This window comes from Bos grunniens, chromosome 10 (genome assembly GCF_055505025.1).
Source record: "Bos grunniens cultivar Pamir isolate PY7600 chromosome 10, Bosgru_T2T1.0, whole genome shotgun sequence".
Classification (NCBI taxonomy): domain Eukaryota; kingdom Metazoa; phylum Chordata; class Mammalia; order Artiodactyla; family Bovidae; genus Bos; species Bos grunniens.
In genome coordinates, this window is record NC_141174.1 from 62135699 (window position 1) to 62155031 (window position 19333).

General features: G+C 35.5%; 1 long non-coding RNA gene across 12 annotated transcripts in view; it reads right to left on the reverse strand.

Annotated features, from left to right (window-relative positions):
• Positions 1-19333, reverse strand: part of LOC147364667 (uncharacterized) — a 287481-nt gene that overhangs the window by 235437 nt on the left and 32711 nt on the right. For 8 of the 12 annotated variants that reach the window (XR_015134845.1, XR_015134851.1, XR_015134850.1 and 5 more), the window contains exon 3: positions 2217-2322. The exons of 2 other annotated variants lie outside the window; for them this stretch is intronic. This is a non-coding gene — a long non-coding RNA (uncharacterized LOC147364667). Of the gene's footprint in view, positions 1-2216; positions 2323-6382; positions 6776-19333 lie in introns of those variants that run through there. 2 more of the 12 variants (XR_015134856.1, XR_015134848.1) reach the window with 1 other exon arrangement.

The window sequence follows — 19333 nt, forward strand, 5'->3', positions numbered from 1 at the left end:
ACTATAAAACACTGGTGAAAGAAATCAAAGAGGACACTAATAGATGGAGAAATATACCATGTTCATGGATTGGAAGAATCAATATAGTGAAAATGAGTATACTACCCAAAGCAATTTATAGATTCAACGCAATCCCTATCAAGCTACCAACAGTATTCTTCACAGAGCTAGAACAAATAATTTCACAATTTGTATGGAAATACAAAAAACCTCGAATAGCCAAAGCGATCTTGAGAAAGAAGAATGGAACTGGAGGAATCAACCTACCTGACTTCAGGCTCTACTACAAAGCCACAGTTATCAAGACAGTATGGTACTGGCACAAAGACAGAAATATTGATCAATGGAATAAAATAGAAAGCCCAGAGATAAATCCACGCACATATGGACACCTTATCTTCGACAAAGGAGGCAAGAGTATACAATGGATTAAAGACAATCTCTTTAACAAGTGGTGCTGGGAAATCTGGTCAACCACTTGTAAAAGAATGAAACTGGACCACTTTCTAACACCATACACAAAAATAAACTCAAAATGGATTAAAGATCTAAACGTAAGACCAGAAACTATAAAACTCCTAGAGGAGAACATAGGCAAAACACTCTCCGACATACATCACAGCAGGATCCTCTATGACCCACCTCCCAGAATATTGGAAATAAAAGCAAAAATAAACAAATGGGACCTAATTAACCTTAAAAGCTTCTGCACATCAAAGGAAACTATCAGCAAGGTGAAAAGACAGCCTTCAGAATGGGAGAAAATAATAGCAAATCAAGCAACCGACAAACAACTAATCTCAAAAATATACAAGCAACTCCTACAGCTCAACTCCAGAAAAATAAACGACCCAATCAAAAAATGGGCCAAAGAACTAAATAGACATTTCTCCAAAAAAGACATACAGATGGCTAACAAACACATGAAAAGATGCTCAACATCACTCATTATCAGAGAAATGCAAATCAAAACCACTATGAGGTACCATTTCACACCAGTCAGAATGGCTGCGATCCAAAAGTCTACAAATAATAAATGCTGGAGAGGGTGTGGAGAAAAGGGAACCCTCTTACACTGTTGGTGGGAATGCAAACTAGTACAGCCACTATGGAGAACAGTGTGGAGATTCCTTAAAAAACTGGAAATAGAACTGCCTTATGATCCAGCAACCCCACTGCTGGGCATACACACTGAGGAAACCAGAAGGGAAAGAGACACGTGTACCCTAATGTTCATCGCAGCACTGTTTATAATAGCCAAGACATGGAAGCAACCTAGATGTCCATCAGCAGATGAATGGATAAGAAAGCTGTGGTACATATACACAATGGAGTATTACTCAGCCATTAAAAAGAATACATTTGAATCAGTTCTAATGAGGTGGATGAAACTGGAGCCTATTATACAGAGTGAAGTAAGCCAGAAGGAAAAACATAAATACAGTATACTAACGCATATATATGGAATTTAGAAAGATGGTAACAATAACCCGGTGTACGAGACAGCAAAAGAGACACTGATGTATAGAACAGTCTTATGGACTCTGTGGGAGAGGGAGAGGGTGGGAAGATTTGGGAGAATGGCAATGAAACATGTAAAATATCATGTAGGAAACGAGTTGCCAGTCCAGGTTCGATGCATGATGCTGGATGCTTGGGGCTGGTGCACTGGGACGGCCCAGAGGGATGGTATGGGGAGGGAGGAGGGAGGAGGGTTCGGGATGGGGAACACATGTATACCTGTGGCGGATTCATTTTGATATTTGGCAAAACTAATACAATTATGTAAAGTTTAAAAATAAAATAAAATTAGAGGGAAAAAAAAAAAAAAAAAGAAGTTGGATGACAAATTTTTCAGAGAACCTACATGCCACTGTGTCGTGACATTCACCAGCAACACTCAACAGCTTAAAATCAAACAAAAAGAACTCTATGAGCACTGCAAGACCTGAAAAGAAGAAAGGCAGGTGAGCCAGGTCACACAGAGGTGATAATTTTCTAGGCATCAGGCAGACCAATGACCAGGCTGACCATAAACCACAGGCCAGAGAAGAAAATGCATAAGACCCCTCCCCCCAAAAAAGGGAAGATAATGAGCAATCATAAAATAAACTATTCTCTGATATTACTCAAAAGTTCTGTACACATTCATTGAGGACTTGATGTACTCACCATCCTCTCCTCTTAACATTAGCTACCCACAGCCAGTGACTCACCTTCTCAGGTCTTGTCCCTCATTCACCCTGCTCTCATGCCAACAGCAACCAGCCACACAGAAGGCTGACATCTCACTGAGTTGAGGAAAACTGAAAGTCTGCAGTCCTAGAAGACAGAAAGTTGGGCTCACTGATTTACTCATTATAGATTTTATTTCTGTCCTTCCCACCTACTTGTTTTGTCAAGGGAACTCAAGGAGCAACGTTGTTAAAGATTCAGATAGATATAGTTCTCCCCATATTAACTGGCACCTATGCAGGATCATTATAGTCACACACAAACAGCTGCATGAAACAGCAAGCACAGCAGTTAATTCCAGCCCCAGGAGCTGGTGACCAAGTGACACTTCAGAAATGTGGAGTTGCCAGATTGAGATTGTTCAGCATGGGGAATTATTGTCTATGGTTGTTTTGGTTTTCTGAAGATAGCCAAGCAGAGAAGCTGTTAGTGAGGAGAAATAAGGGGTATCTGATATTCTTAAGAGGCTTTTTGCCATTTTCTAGAGCTACTTTAAATTTCATTTTTATTTTATGATGGTGAAAGGTGAACTCCAGAGCAGTATTATAAAGCTGTCCCTTTAAATTTTAATAATTTAATCACTCCTGTGTTGGTTACTATAGTAATATTCAACTTGAAAAGAAGTGAAAGTGAAAGTCGCTCAGTCGTGTCCAACTCTTTGCAACCCCTCTATACAGTCCATGGAATTATCCAGGCCAGAATACTGGCGTGGGTAGCCTTTCCCTTCTCCAAGGGATCTTCCCAACCCAGGGACTGAACCCAGGTCTCCTGCATTGGAGGCAGATTCTTTACCAGCTGAGCTACAAGGGAAGCCCAATATTCAACTTAAACATAGAATATATATATTTTTAAATGTATAGAAAAATATATGGGGATAAAGCTATACAATATTCTGTGAATAAAAGTAGAGATTATATAGTAAATTAGATGTAAAGTCACTTTGAAAATAACACTTTACATACAGATTCGAGGCACAATCCAAATCATTTAAGAAAGGTATAAACAGAAAAAGAAACTTGCATATCATGACCTCTAGTGTTATATGAGCAGCACACTACATTAGTGGCTGAGAACCCATTTAGAAGCTACAAAAATTACATTCACTGGTTAATTCAACACATGTTATATACTTTGTCGAAAGCACTCTGCTAGATATTGGAATTTAATTAAAAAAATGAATTATTTAAAATCCTGTACTCTTTCATTGATTATATTACACATATACTTTCATTTTTATAAAAGCATCACTATGATTTTAATAATTTTTAAACTATTAGTTAAAATGTTAATTTCTTATACATAAATATATATGTGTGCCATATGGATATATGTGTAATATATGAAATGTGAAGACATGTATTTAATAGAGAAGTCACCCTCATTTTGGCACATAAAGCTTGTTTCCTACATTGCTTTTTGTTTATAATAAACATCCTGGAAACTAAATTTTTGCTTACTTCAGCAGTAATCCATTAGGTTAATTTCCAGGAGAATTGATGCATGGAGCCATTTCAAAGGTTTTGCTGTTTATTGTCAAAGTGTGTCACAGAAAGCTTACATCACTTTATTTGCCAGTCAGCAATACAAGTGATTTTTCATTTTTTTCTACCATTGCCAAAAATAAGTGTTATCATTTATAAAATTCTTAAAGATCTTACTATTAAAGAGTGGTGGCTCATTAACATTTTAATTTTTGTTTCTTGCTTTACTAATGATCTTCAAAATGTCTACATATATTTGTTAGCTATTTACATTTATTCTTTTAGGTACTGCTCACACATATCCTTTTAAATTTCCTTCCCCAGGAGATCTTCCTGACCCAGGGATCAAACCTGCGTATCCTGCATAGCAGGCAGATTCTTTACCTCTGAGCCACTAGGGAACCCTACTTGAATAGAAAAGCTAGCAGATTACCTCCATTTGCTTTCTCTGCTTATCAACAGTGAGGGTAAAAGAATTTTCAACACATGTCCCCAGAGGAAGAATAAACTGTACAAATATTATTTCTTTGTTCTAATAGAGACAGACACTGTTCACAAGTGTTGGTAGCACATTTTGATAGTTCTCAGTTTTCTCTATTTGAATATGCACTTTATTAATTAAATATCAGAAATAAATACAAAACCAACATGAGAGGAATACACTCAGTTAGACAGAACAGATGTGTATAAAAGAAATACTTGTAGAGTATTGTTGTGTTCTCTAATTCTACTCAAAATATATCAAAGGAACAATGCTTTATTTTCTCAGAACCTTCTCCTATGGAGAAATTACTAGGAACAGCTTGCAGTGAACATTAAAAATTAGAAGAGATCTATAAATGTAAAGGATCCATTCTAACTCCCTATTTTTTCTTCAACACTGGTTTCTATGTGCTGCAACTCTATAGGAGTTTTTTCGATCATGTTCTCTATATTTTGATTTAGTTGCAGATTTAGTTGAACACTTAGAGATCATGTAGTTCAACCTCCTCATTTTACACATGAGAAAACAGAGACCTTAGAGGTTAAGTGATTTGCCCAAGGTCACACAGCTAGTTAGTGACATGGTAGAAACTAAAATACAGGACTCCTGATTCCCAATCAACCTTTCCACTTTACTATGATGACTTTCTGAAATAGTACAAGACCTTAAATTAACCTTCTAAATAGTTAACTTTCTTAAGGCTAGTGGGAATTCCTGCCAAGCAAGTGGAAAATGATATTGATTTAACTTGTTTCATGCTTTGAGATTACCTGTAGGTTTTCTTTTTTTTCTTTATAAAAACAAAAAAAACTTAATCATCAAGTCAGACCTGTGGCCTAGAAAAAATTTGCAAATTTCTTCACAGTACTCAACAACTACTTTATAAATTCATAGGTTTTTAAAATTTGTTTTTACGTTATTTTGAATAGAATTGCACATTACATCATGTGGGTAGTTCATGATTGTTAAATACAGTCAAGGCTGTGTGTCAGAGTTTTAAGGACTTTCCCTGGCCTCTCTAGTCTCTCTTCTACCACACACTTTAATAACTGTCATCTGCCTGCCACCTCCTTCAGGTCCTGAGATGACTTACAGTAGACCAAAATTAATTTGGCATAGAAAATTAAAAGCCTTTATTGACCTCAAGTTGCCTGCAACTTGTGTCAGCCTGCTGCAAAACCTCAAGCCTAGCTCAGAGGTTCCAACATTTCCAGAAGCTACTCCCCTGACAACATTACAATATATTTTATAATCCTTTTCTAATTAACCTTTGTCTCATCATCAAAGGATTTAAAATAATTAGCAAGTGGAATCATTGTCAAGAGAGGCTTATGAAGGAACATTCAGTGTTTCTCTACAGTATCCCAGCCCATGTTCATATCATCTTCATAAGAGCTTCTAAATATATATTTTGATATACACTGCTTGATAACTAGTTCTCAGGAAGACTTCCTATGATATAATCTTTTAGACACAGGTCTCAACTACAGCCATAATTGTTCTGCTCAAATTCAGGATTGAAAGCATTGAAGTGAATTACCCCACAGTATACAATGCTATAACAAAAGCAATAGAAAATAAAGGTTTCTTTCCTTAATTTTCTTGCTATACACATTAGTTTTTTTCAGCTTTTTTCTTCTTTCAGTTTTGTAGATATAATTGACATCCAGCACTGTATAAGTTTAAAGTATACAGCATAATGATTTGACTTACATACATCATAAAATGATTACCACAATAAGTCTATGAAGCCATTCATTCCTCATATAGATACAAAATAAAAGAAAAAGAAAAAAACGTTTTATTGTCATGAAAACTCTTAGTTCTCTTAATCTTTATTCTCTTAATCATTTACATATACAAAATACAGCAGCATTAATTATATTTATCATGTTGTACATTATATCCCTGGTAGTTATTTATCTCATGATTGAAAGTTTGTACTTTTGACCACCTTCATCAAATTCCTCCTCTTCCCACCCCCAACTCTGGTAACCACAAATCTCTTTCCCTGAGTGAATTTGTTGAAGTTTAATTAATCTATAACACTATGTTTGTTCCTGGTACACAACATAGTGATTCAATATTTCTATAGATTACAGAATATCCCCACCATAAGTCTAGTTAGTATTTGCCACCATACAAAGACATCAGATTATTACTGATTATATTCCCCATAATGTACAGTTCATGCTCATGACTCATTTATTTTGTAACTGGAATTTTGCACTAATTTAAAACTGAGATTTAAAAATTTTAAAGCAACAGAAAGAAATGAAGAGTGACCCCTGAAGCAAGAAAGAAATTAAGCATGTTAGAGTAGAAAAGAGAGTGTAAACAGAACTAGTGAGGTGGGTTAGGGCATTCAAGGTACTAAAGGAACTGAATGTTAGAGATTTTCCAGAACTAGAAGTGAGGACTATCGTCATTTTGTCTTTTAAAAGCGTTAGTCGTTCAGGGTGACTCGCCCTGCATTCTGACGGAGTACGCCGCTAACTTTAGATCACGTGCACCTAGTACAGATTCTGAAGTGGAGAACAGATGGTTTGTTGCAGAGTGCTCTTTGCAGGTACAACTGTGGAAAAAAAAAAAAAAGAACTCACAGGAGTGGGCAACAAGAAAAACTGACCTGTAGTGTAATTGAGTCTGAGACTTTACAGAATTGTATGTAGAGCTTTGGAACTGGGATGACAGAGTTGCCTCAAATTGAGGCAAAGAAAATCTGCCTTTATAGTCTTTAATTAGCCACTCATTAACCTCGAGCCACCCCAGGAAATAGTGGAAACTTGGGTGAGCTAATTCTTCTGTGGACTGGGCAATTCCTATAGATGACAATACAAATCCATCTGAATTTAATTTGATCAGTGCTGTAGAGTGGATGCTTAAGACCAAAAGGGTGTCAAGGTCCAGAAACTGAAAGGGAATATGAAATTTTTTTGAGGTGGCTGCCCTTCTGATTATTCACACTTGAATTATTTTTAGTGAAAAATTAGGTGCTGCAAGTCTTGCTCCCCTCTCTGATAATTCCTGCCTTTCTTCCTTCATTACAGGTCATCTCCTAAAAGTATTCACAGGTAAAATTACACACAACTCTTTCTATCTATAATCTATTACACATAACCAAATTTAAGAGAGTTGGCACCAGAAGTGGAGCTTTAAAACAGATTCTCAGTTGGGATTTTGGACACTGATCATGTATCAGCTGCCTGTCAATGAGGAATTGAACACTCTTAGAACATGAAGCATGAATAACGCCTGGCCTAACACATCGGTGCAATTGTTAAAACTCCCGCTGCTAGTATAATGGCATGTGATGGGGTAGAAGGGGATATACTAGCTTGTGTAACATCTTAGACGATTGAGAAAGGGAAATGGTAACTAAAAGGGTAATAGAATTCACTGACCATTGTAGTGTGTGACTGATTCACTGAAAAGAAATAATGGCAAACATATTAATCACCTTACATTAAAGGTTAAATGTTAAATCCAAATGATTTCCTTGACAGCATTTGTGGAAATCCTAATCTTCTCTAGCTCATCCAGAGGGTGGGCAGAGTTTGAACAAGGCTTAGGACCTAATCATAAAGACTGACAGTTTTATCACTTAGAGACTTTAGCAGATAAACTACATAAAGTATACTTTATTGGAAGGGAAAAAATCCTGGAAGGACAGCATAGGAATCAAATATGGATAGTAATCATTACACCTAGTAAATATCTTGGTGTTGGTGTTTGATTACAAAATTGTTTGTTTAAAAATTCAACAGTAAGAAATCAGTTGTTCATATACTTTAGCAATAGATAATCAAATATATATATTTTACAATGTCTATGAACTATGTATAAACTGTTAGGACTGAATCTAATCACATCCAACCTCTGCTTTAAACCCTTCAATGCTTTTCTATTCTATTCATAGTAAAATCCAAAATCCATAAAATAGTTTCCAGGTCCATCACTAACCTCTTACGTGATCACTTCCTAACAGTCTTCTCTTTTACTAATTCTACAGAGCTACTATGATATCCTTGTGGTTGTAAATATATTTCTGTACTTTGAGGGCTTTCAGAGCAAATTTGCCTGAACCTTAGGACCTGAGCTTATGACCAACCTGGCAGTAAAAATACAAATGATTAAACTAGAATATACCAATAACAAGTAAAGAAATTGAATTATTAATTAAACATTTTCCCAGGAGGTAAAGTACAGGTCTAGATGCATTCACTCATATGTTCATTTAAACTTTAAAAATTAAATAATGACAATGTCTTACAAACTCTTCAACAAAATAGAGAAGAGGAGAAACTTCATACCTATTCTACCAGGCCGGTTTCATTCTAATACTAGAGTCACCAGAAAAAGACATAACACTACCATACGAATTAAACTATAGAGCTATGTACCTCATGAATACAGATGCAAAAATCCTCTAGAAAATGTTACAAATTGAATCTAACACATAAAAAGAATTATATGCCACAAGGCCAAGTGAGATTTACCCCAAGAATGAAAGTTTAACTTTCAAAAAAAAAAAAAAATATATATATATATATAATAAATCATTTTATTGGAACAAAGAAAAACAATCACATAATTTTCAAAATGGACATAAAGTCTTTGACAAAATCCAACATCCATTGATAATTTTAAAAACTCTCAGTGAAAATTAAAGTTGCTCAGTTGTGTCCAACTCTTTGTGACCCCATGGATGTCCATGGAATTCTCTAGGCCAGAATACTGGAGTGGGTAGCCTTTCCTTTCTCCAAGGGATCTTTCCAACCCCGGGATCAAACCCAGGTCTCCTGAATTGCAGGCAGATTCTTTACCAGCTGAGCCACAAGGAAAGCCCAAGAATACTGGAGTGTGTTGTCTATCCCTTCTACAGGGGATCTTCCTGACCTGGGAATAGAACTGGGGTCTCCTGCATTGCAGGAAGATTCTTTACCATCTGAGCTATCAAGGAAGACCAACAAACTAGGATAGATGGAAATTTCTCACCCTCATAAAGACATTTATGGAAAACTCTAGGAAAACATCACACTTGATAAAAGACTGAAGGCCTTTCCTCCAAAATTGAGAATAAGGCAAAGTTGCCTGTCTTGCCATTATTTTCAACATTGTACTGAAGAACAGCCAGTGCAATCTCACAAGGAAAAAATAACAAAAGATATCATATTGATTGAAAAGAAAGAAGCAAAATTGCCTTTTTTTGTAGATTATATGATAGTCTTAGCATAGAGAAGATCCTAAGAAATTCACAAAGACAATTATATTAACCAGTTACAATAAGGTCACCTAAGATCAATATACAAAAATCAATTGTTTGCTACATATAACAAATGATTCACAAATGAAACAGAAAATACAATTCCTTTTACAATAGTATCAGAAAGAATAAAACACTTAATAATAAATTTTACTAAAGAAGCATAAGACATAAACAAATAATTAAAGACTAATGAGAGAATTAAGATCTAAGCAAATGAGATTTTCCATTCTTATGGATTTGATGATTCAATATTGTTAGAATGATACTTCTACCAAAATTGACTTATAGATTAATGTAATCTTTATCAAAATTCCAGCAGCCTTTTTTTGTCTAGAAACTGAAAAGTTAATCCTAAAATTTACATAGAAAGGCATAAGACCCTAACATAGTTAAATCAATTTTGAAAAGCAATCACAAAAGTTGGAGGACTTTAACTTCTCAGATTCAAAACTTACTTATATGGTTAGAAGACAATGTGTTACTAGCTTAAGATAAACACAGAATAATCAAACAATTAAGTCCATAAATGAATTCTAATATTTGTGGTCAATCAGTTGCCAAAAAGGTTGCAAGGCAATTCGCTGGGGGAAAGTAGAGCCTTTTAAATAATTGATAGTGGAACAATTGTAAATTCATATGGGAAAATGTGAACTTAGACCCTTAGCTCACAGCATGTAAAAAAATTAACTCAAAATTGATCACAGACTTAAAATATAAGAGTTAAGGCTGTAACATTTTTAAAGAAAACAGATTTTGGGTTAGGCAAAAATTTCATAGCTAGGACATAAGTGCAGCCTGTGAAAAGCAAAACTGATAAATTGAAGCTCATCAAAATTCAAAACTTTTATTCTTCAAACAGCACCAGGAGGAAATGAAAAGACAAGCATAAAGCTGAAAATTCACAAAATATAGATAAAGGGCTGTATTTGGAGATACAAAAATATAAATACAAAGAAATACCTTATTTAAATACAAAGAAGGTATTTAAACCTTATTCTTAACCAAGAAGACAAAACAATCCAATTTCAGAAATGAGGAAAAGATATGAATAAACCTTTAACTAGAGAAGATATTTTAATGGCTAATAAACACATGAAAAGATTCTTAGTATCACTAGTCATTAGGGCAATGAAAATGAAAACCACAGTAAGACACCATTTTATACTAAAATTGTTATAAAAAATTACAGATAATAACAAAAATTGAAATGGTTATGGTTGGTGATGATGTGAAGGGAAAGGAAACTTCTGACATTTCTGATAGAAATGTAATATGATTCAACAGCCTAGCACTTTAAAGGTTAAATAAGCATAGAGTTACCATATGACCTAGATCTAGCAAGTCTATCTTTAATTACCTATCAAAAAGAAATGAAAGTCTATATGCACACAAAAGCTTGCACACAATGTTATTATTCTCACTATTCATAATAGCCTCAACTTGGAAACAAATGTGCCTCAAGCAGTAAATGGATAGACAAAATAGCAATAGAACACTTTTTTAGCAAAAAGGGAATGAACTGCAGATTCATACTATGACAGAAACATTATTCTCAGTAAAATTATCCAAACACAAAAGACATAGATTGTATGATCCTATTTGTGTGAAGCCCAGGAAAGGGAAATCTATAGAGATAGAAAGTAAATTAGCAGTTCAAGTAGGGGAAGAAAATTAACAGTATATGCTCAAAAAAGGTCTTATTGGGGCAATGAAAATGTTCTAAACTTGATTTATGTTGCTGGTTAAACAACCTAGCAAATTTACTTAAAAATTATTGAAGTGCCCTTTTAAAATGACTGTATTCCATGATATGTCAAATTTGCTTCAGTAAGTTTTTGTTTTTTGCTTTCATAAAGGACCATTAATTACCTAGTGAGAACTATAGACAGAAAGTTCTCAGAAAGTATGTGTTTACTTCTCAGAAAGTATGTGTTTAATTTCAAAGTAAGATCCAGGACCATGGAGACATCCCCCTGAGTAGTACACCAGTCTTATCTTTATCCTGAAGAGATGAATGTATATTCCAAAGGTTTGGAATAATGACCCATGTTCTTTCCTATTACATTTACAAGGAAATTCTCAAAAAAAAAAAAAAAAAAAAAAAACCCAAGAAAGAGATGGAGGACACTTCTTCTTTCTCCTCTGTTAGTATCATCCAGATCTTACCTTTTGTTAATTTTGTATTCTTCATTTAAATCAAGAAGCATTTTATCCCTCACTTCAAAAGTAAAAATTAGGACACAGAGAAACTGCACAAGATTTGCTCAAAATAGTAAATAATACTCTACTCTTTCAGAAATGATTCATGTGAATCCCAGATAACATTAATAAATATTAATATCAAAAATTGAACAGCCTCTCTGATGCTCTTGAACACACCATGCATGATTTTGTCTTTGATCTTTATCTCTGTAAGGACTTCTTTTTCTCAAATATACAAATGGCTAGTATCCTATGTCATTTAGACCTGCAATAAAATTTATCTAGAAGTTTGCTTTCCCTCCACTCTCTCATGCTTCATAATTTACTCTGGTTTATTTTTCTTTGTAATACTCACTACCATCTGAAATATTTAATCAGGAGTCTTATGTATCTCCTATACCCTTCCACATCACTTCACAAGAGGAAGTACCTCTATGCCTTTTGGTTTACTGCTCCATCCTCAGCATCCTACTTAGTGCTTAGTTGAAGTTCAATGACCATCTGTTAAATTAACATTGAGTGAAGAAAGAGCCACTAACTAAGATGGAGATAACAAGGAGGTTTTACAGAGGAGCTGACATTTAGGTGAGGTTTTGAAGAAAGCATAGAGTGTTGTCCAAAAGGAGAGCAAGAGGGGACTTTCCAGCTATCTGTGTGGAAGTAAGGAAAATATAATCAACAATGTCAGTGTTACATGGAACCAGAAAGAGGTCTGATGACTTGGCAAAAGCAAATTAGGAGGAAAAATATGGATTATTCATCAACATATTGTTTAATATATAATAATGTATAATATAATCTATAATATACATACATGATACCTATTTTTATGCAGAGAAACTATGTAGTTACTGGTTAAATCTTTGTGTTAATCTTTTAGGTTAGTCCTTTGCTGGCAGAACTTCTAAAAAGGCAGTATTCTTAAAGTTTGTCTTTATTATGAGTATTTAAAATCATTTAAAAAGTCAATATTAAAAATGAAACATCAGAATCTACTGCTTTCTTTGCAATTAAAAATATAGTTTCATAAATAATGATCTAGGTGGTAAAGTAGAAAAGTATCTTTATTTACAGTTAATGGAATTTAGCTTCAGATTAACCTACTTAGAAATGTTGCAGAAACCAGTAATTGAGAAACCAAATACCACAAGGAAGAGTTGGAGAACTCAGGTTTAATATGCTGGCAGGCCCAGAGGAGTTAACACTTTAAGCTCTGAGCCCCCAAAAAGGGGTCACAGAGTTTTTATACGTGGACAGGCATGATTAAGCAGGTTTGCAAAGGCTGGGTGATTGCAAAGAGCAGGACAAGGGTGAGTGAGACAAGCTCCAGTTCCTAGTATTTTGAGTCTCCACTTTCTGAGACTATGTGACCTACAAGATCCAGATTTCGCAAGAAGCAAACTTCCCTGGTGGCTCAGATGGTAAAGCATCTGCCCGCAATGTGGGAGACCTGGGTTCAATCCCTGGATCAGGAAGATCCCCTGGAGAAGGAAATAGCACCCCACTCCAGTACTCTTGCCTGGAAAATCCCATGGTTGGAGGAGTCTGGTAGGCTACAGTCCATGGGGTCGCAAAGGGTCGGACACGACTGAGCGACTTCACTTAGTGAGTTACAGAGGCAGAAGGATCAGGAGGTTATGTAAAATTTTAACTTTTCCTCTTCAAGTTTTACTGAAGTTTTACTTATATTCTGAAGTTTTGAGTAACTATTCAAAAAAAGAGATTGACTAGTAAAAACATTAACATAAATGTTGATGTTCTTTCACATAACCATCTTAAATGTTGGGAGATTTTATTTGACTGGAATCACCATGGAATATTTGTTTTCTCACACCTAAAGTCAAAAGGCATTTAGGTTACTGCTATGAACTTGCCAAGTGGTTGAGTAATTACTAGTCGCATTATATACAAATCTTAAATGCTCACTAGCTTTACACAAAAGAAGTCTATTATGCATTCATACACAATTTAATATGGGCTGGCAGGAGGAAATGGGGCAAATTCCCTACAATCTGGTGACTCTGGAATCCAAGCTTCCTCCATCTTTTGTTCTTGCCGTCTCAAAACATGGCCTCCAAGTTTGCAGTGTCAGGAGAGTAGCCAGATAGGACAAAGGACTTGCTGCCGTGTCTGGAAATGATACACTACACTTCCACCCTCAGTATTTTACTTAAATTAGTTATGATAACCTTCTGTTTTCAAGGGAGGCTAGGAGGTTTGTCTTCCAAAATGACCAAGAAAAAAGGGAATTGTGTAATAAGTAAACTGTAGTTACCTTACTATACTTGGGAAAAAATGTGGCAGCATCAGGGAATTTGAAAAAAAGTAAATGCATTCTGTTCACTATTCAATTATTCCAATAATATTCCAAATAAAATTTAGCACTTTTTCTCCAAAATCATGATTTCTTAAAAAAAAATCTTCCCATTAAAATGACCTTACCTACTAGTTGCTATATTCTTCAACAACAATGGGAGGCTTTCTGCAAACACAGAGTGTAAATTCTACATTTTTCTTTCTCCTTTCCAGTTTCACTATCTTTCCTGAAACACTTCTATATCTTGGATTTTTAAAGCAATGGTAAACACAAACTTTTAAGAATTTCTTATTCAAAGTCACAAACCAAAACTCTCTATAAAATGAAATATCAGTGGCTCTACAGATACCTGTTTACTACCACATTTGTTGAGGTGGGGAATGTAGGTGAACTAAGAAACAGTTAGGCTACAATTTTACTGAAAGCAAAGCCTACCACTTGTAACAATTCATAAATCACAGGAGACACAGCCAGCATATAATTAAGTTCTGAATTTTTAGACAGGAGAAAGATAAATGAAGCTCATGAGTAAAGAAAGCTTTGTAAAGCAGTGGTCCATTTACCAGATCCTTAAACAATACAGATACTTGGACTCAAGGTTTGGGTAATTAATAGACATGGATTTGTTCTTAAGAAAAAAAAAAACAAACAGAACAAATCATTTCACAGTGGTTAAATCTGCATTATAATTCAAACAAAGAATTAGCCAAATGAATCAGAGCATGATAGATCAAAATAAATCCAGACTGTGTATGGTTAATTCCAATAGTAGAGACTTTAGCTTTATTTACAAACTAATACCATTTCTATACTAAATAGACATAGCCAAGGTGAGAGAATTTATTCCAATCCATGGTCGGATGCTATGATACTTAGAATCTGAAACATATGTTAAAATGGAAACAAAGATCATTTCCTGCTTGGGTTTCCAAGACAGTCATATAATTATAATTAATGGAAAGAAAAAAATACAGTTATTTATGCTGATTCCATAGACTATTTCACAGGGTAAAATGATTATGGGTATTTTTTATCCAGAAATTGAAATCATTTCCAGAAAAAAATGCTCAATTTTAATTGAAACTATGTTAGTGTTATTCAGAAATAACTATTCTGTTATTTCTGTTCAACTATTCAACTGTTCAACTATTTCAAGGCAGAAAAATAAAATAAAATCAGAGTCTCAAGTAATAATTTAATAAGCTTAATGTTTAATTAAATTGGTTACTTGAATTGCTTTTCCTAGTGTATCTAGCCTTTTAGTAAGGAAACAACTTCTATACCCAGATACAAATTATTTCTGGACAAGAAAATATCTCCAAATCTCTGTACCTCTTCCAAAACATGTTGGGTCAAATAGAACTGTGCATTTCCTACATTTTGTATTAAATCTCTCCTTTCAGCTTTTTTCTGTGTAGTAAGTGATTTCAATAAAATTCATGTTTACTCATTTAAAGACTTTTACATCACTACATAGATTCATCATTTCTTATTCAAATATTAAATCTGTTTATTCAAAGATTTGTAGGATGGTGCTTTATAATTGGCTCAAGTAAAAAGTTCAAAACTCTCACTGAAAGAGAAGGAAAAAAATAAGTTATAGCACATGCATACAGGATTACTGGTCTTATTCCAAGATCCCTCTGTTCAGCATGATCTGTTTTGGAGACTTTTTTTTTTTTTTTTTAATAAAAACAGAGCTTCAGAAATAACTATTCCTTGAAATGATTCAAGATAGCCCTAGGCTAAGTCTTTGACATTCATTTCTAGCTCAGAGTAAAGGTTCTGATGGTCACATAAAAGAGGCTGTCCAAGCTCATAACTGATCTCAGAAATGAGAGTACGAAGGCCCAATAAATTGAATTCAATGATGTGATTTTTAAAAAATTAAATGGCTCTTGACATCTTTATAAAAAGAGAAACTAGGAGGTACTGATACTAATATCCACTCTCTTAACAGACAACTCTATCAAGGACCTAAGATGTGATCCACTCTGATTACAACCCAGAGCAGTGCAATACTACCATTTTATTTCCTACTACCCATTAATGCACCCAAGTGAAAAGTATGTCTATGCTTTGTGGGCAGTAACACATAATCTGCATTTTTCACCCCTGAAATAAGGAAAATAGAATCTGTGTGTGTAAAGTAGTCCACTTTGAGAAGTGAGTTTATAAACTGACAGGATTTTTTCAAATGTTCCCACATCAGTGTATCTCTCTACAAGAGCATTGAAATTGAAGCACTGAGTATGTTTCTTCTGTCTACCTCAACAAAGAAAGATCTAATTTCTAATGTATATTTACTATACTGGAGTTATCCTTAAAAAATAACTTCTAAAATAGCATTTTTGTTAGGTTTATTCCATTTAAAAGTTTTATTTTGACAATTAGCTCTTTAGTACTATTTTTTTTTTTCTTATCTCTCAGGAGATAGTGGCAGTAAAAAATGCTTAGCATGATACACGGAAAAGTGGAACTGGGCAACTGGGCAAGTGAGAGGTGAAGCCCAGAAGTGAAAGAGGAGAGATGATTAGAGGCCTGCCTTAAATCTCACACTATGAAATTATTCCCACACTTCACTAACTACTGGCTGAAAAGATCTAGAGATGCTGCTGAGTGCAAACATCAGTCAAGTCCTGAGGGGGTGATGATTTTTTTTTCCTGGTGAGAATCACCTTTCTCTGTGTGTTGGCATCATTCTAAAACTTATACTTAGTATGGATATAAGGCTACTGCGTGAACCAAACGTGCATATTTACTATACTGGAAGGGGTGAATTTAACTCACATGATCATTATATCTACTACTGTGGGCAAGACACCTTAGAAGAAATGGAGTAGCCATCATAGTCAACAAAAGAGTCCAAAATGCAGTACTTGGATGCAATCTCAAAAATGACAGGATGATCTCTGCTCGTTTCCAAGGCAAACCATTGAATATCACAGTAATCAAAGTCAATGCCCCAACCAATAATGATGAAGAGGCTGAAGCTGAAGGGTTCTATGAAGACCTACAAGACCTTCCAGAAATAACACCCAAGAAAGATGTCCTCTTCATCCTAGGGCCTGGAATGCAAAAGTAGGAAGTCAGGAGATACCTGGAATAACAGACAAATTTGGCCTTGGAGTACAAAACCAAGTAGGGCAAAGGCTGACAGAGTTTTGCCAAGAAAACACACTGGTCATAGCAAACACCCTCTTCTGACAACATAAACAAAGACTCTACACATGGATATCACCAGATGGTCAATATCAAAATCAGATTGATAATATTCTTTGCAGCCAAAGATGGAGAAGCTCCATACAGTCAGCAAAAACAAGACCAGGAGCAGACTGTGACTCAGATCATGAACTCCTTATTGGCAAATTCAGACTTGAAGAAAGTAGGAAAAAATGCTAGACCATTCAGGTATGACCTAAATCAAATCCCTTATGCTTTTACAGTGGAAGTGACAAATAGATTCAAGGGATTAGATCTGATAGAGTGTTTGAAGAACTATGGGCAGAGGTTCATGACATTTTACAGGAGGCCGTGATCAAGACCATCCCCAAGAAAAAGAAGTGCAAAATGGCAAAATGGTTGCCTGAGGAGGCCTTACAAATAGCTGTGAAAAGACAAGAAGCAAAAGGCAAAGGAGAAAAGGAAAGATAAACCCATTTGAATGCAGAGTTCCAAAGAATAGCAAGGAGAGATAAGAAAGCTTTTCTCAATGATCAGTGCAAAGAAATAGAGGAAAACAATAGAATGGGAAAGACTAGAGATCACTTCAAGAAAATTAGCAATACCAAGGGAACATTTCATGCAAAGATGGGCTCAATAAAGGACAGAAATGGTATGGACAGAACAGAAGCAGAAGATATTAAGAAGAGGTGGCAAGAATACACAGAAGAACTGTACAAAATGATGTTCATGACCCAGATCATCACGATGGTGTGATCACTCAGGTAGAGCCAGACATCCTGGAACATTAAGTCAAATGGGCCTTAGGAAGCACCACTATGAACAAAGCTAGTAGAGGTGATGGAATTCCAGCTGAGCTATTTCAAACCTTAAAAGATGATGCTGTGAAATATGCCAGCACATTTGGAAAACTCAGCAGTGGCCACAGGATTGGAAAAGGTCAATTTTCATTCTAATCCCAAAGAAAGGCAATGCCAAAGAAAGCTCAAACTTCTGCACAATTGCACTCATCTCACAAGCTAGCAAAGTAGTGCTCAAAATTCCCCAAGCTGTACTTCAACAGTACTTGAACCATGAATCTCCAGATCTTCAAGCTGGATTTATAAAAGGCAGAGGAATGAGAAGTCAAACTGCCAACATCCACTGGGGCATCGAAAAAGCAAGAGAGTTCCAAAAAAAGAAATCTACTTCTGCTTTATTGACTATGCCAAAGCCTTTAACTGTGTGGATCACAACAAACTGTGGAAAATTCTTCAAGAGATGGGATACCAGATCACCTTACCTGCATCCTGAGAAACCTGTATGCAGGTCAAGAAGCAACAGTTAGAAGTGACATGAAACAACAGACTGGTTCCAAATTGGAAAGGAGTATGTCAAGGCTGCATATTGTCACCCTGCTTATTTAACTTATATGCAGAGTAAATCATGCAAAATGCCAGGCTGGACGAAGCACAAGCTGGAATCAAGATTGCTGGCAGAAATTTCAATAGCCTCAGATACGCAGATGACACATCATCCTTATGGTAGAAAGCAAAGAAGAACTAAAGTTTCTCTTGATGAAATTGAAAGAGGAGAGTGAAAAAGTTAGCTTAAAACTCAACATTCAGAAAACTAAGATCAAGGCATCTGGTCCCATCACTTCATGGGAAATAGATGGGGAAACAATGGAAACAGTGACTTTATTTTGGGGGGCTCCAAAACCACTGCAGATGGTGACTGAAGCCATGAAATTAAAAGATGTTTGCTCCTTGGATAAAAGCTATGATCAACCTAGACAGCATATTAAAAAGCAGAGACATTACTTTGCCAACAAAGGTCCATCCAGTCAAAGCTATGGTTTTTCCAGTAGTCATGTATGGATGTGAGTATTGGAGTACAAAGAAAGCTGAGCACCAAAGAATTGGTGCTTTTGAACTGTGGTGCTGGAGAAGACCCTTGAACTGCAAGGAGATCCAACCAGTCCATCCTAAAGGAAATCAGTCCTGTATATTCATTGGAAGGACTGATGCTGAAGCTGAAACCCAATACTTTGCCTACCTGATGTAAAGAACTGACTCATTGGTAAAGGCCCTGATGCTGGGAAACATTGAAGGCAGGAGGAGTAGGGGACGACAGAGGATGAGACAGTTGGATGGCATCACCAACAGGATGGACGTGAGTTT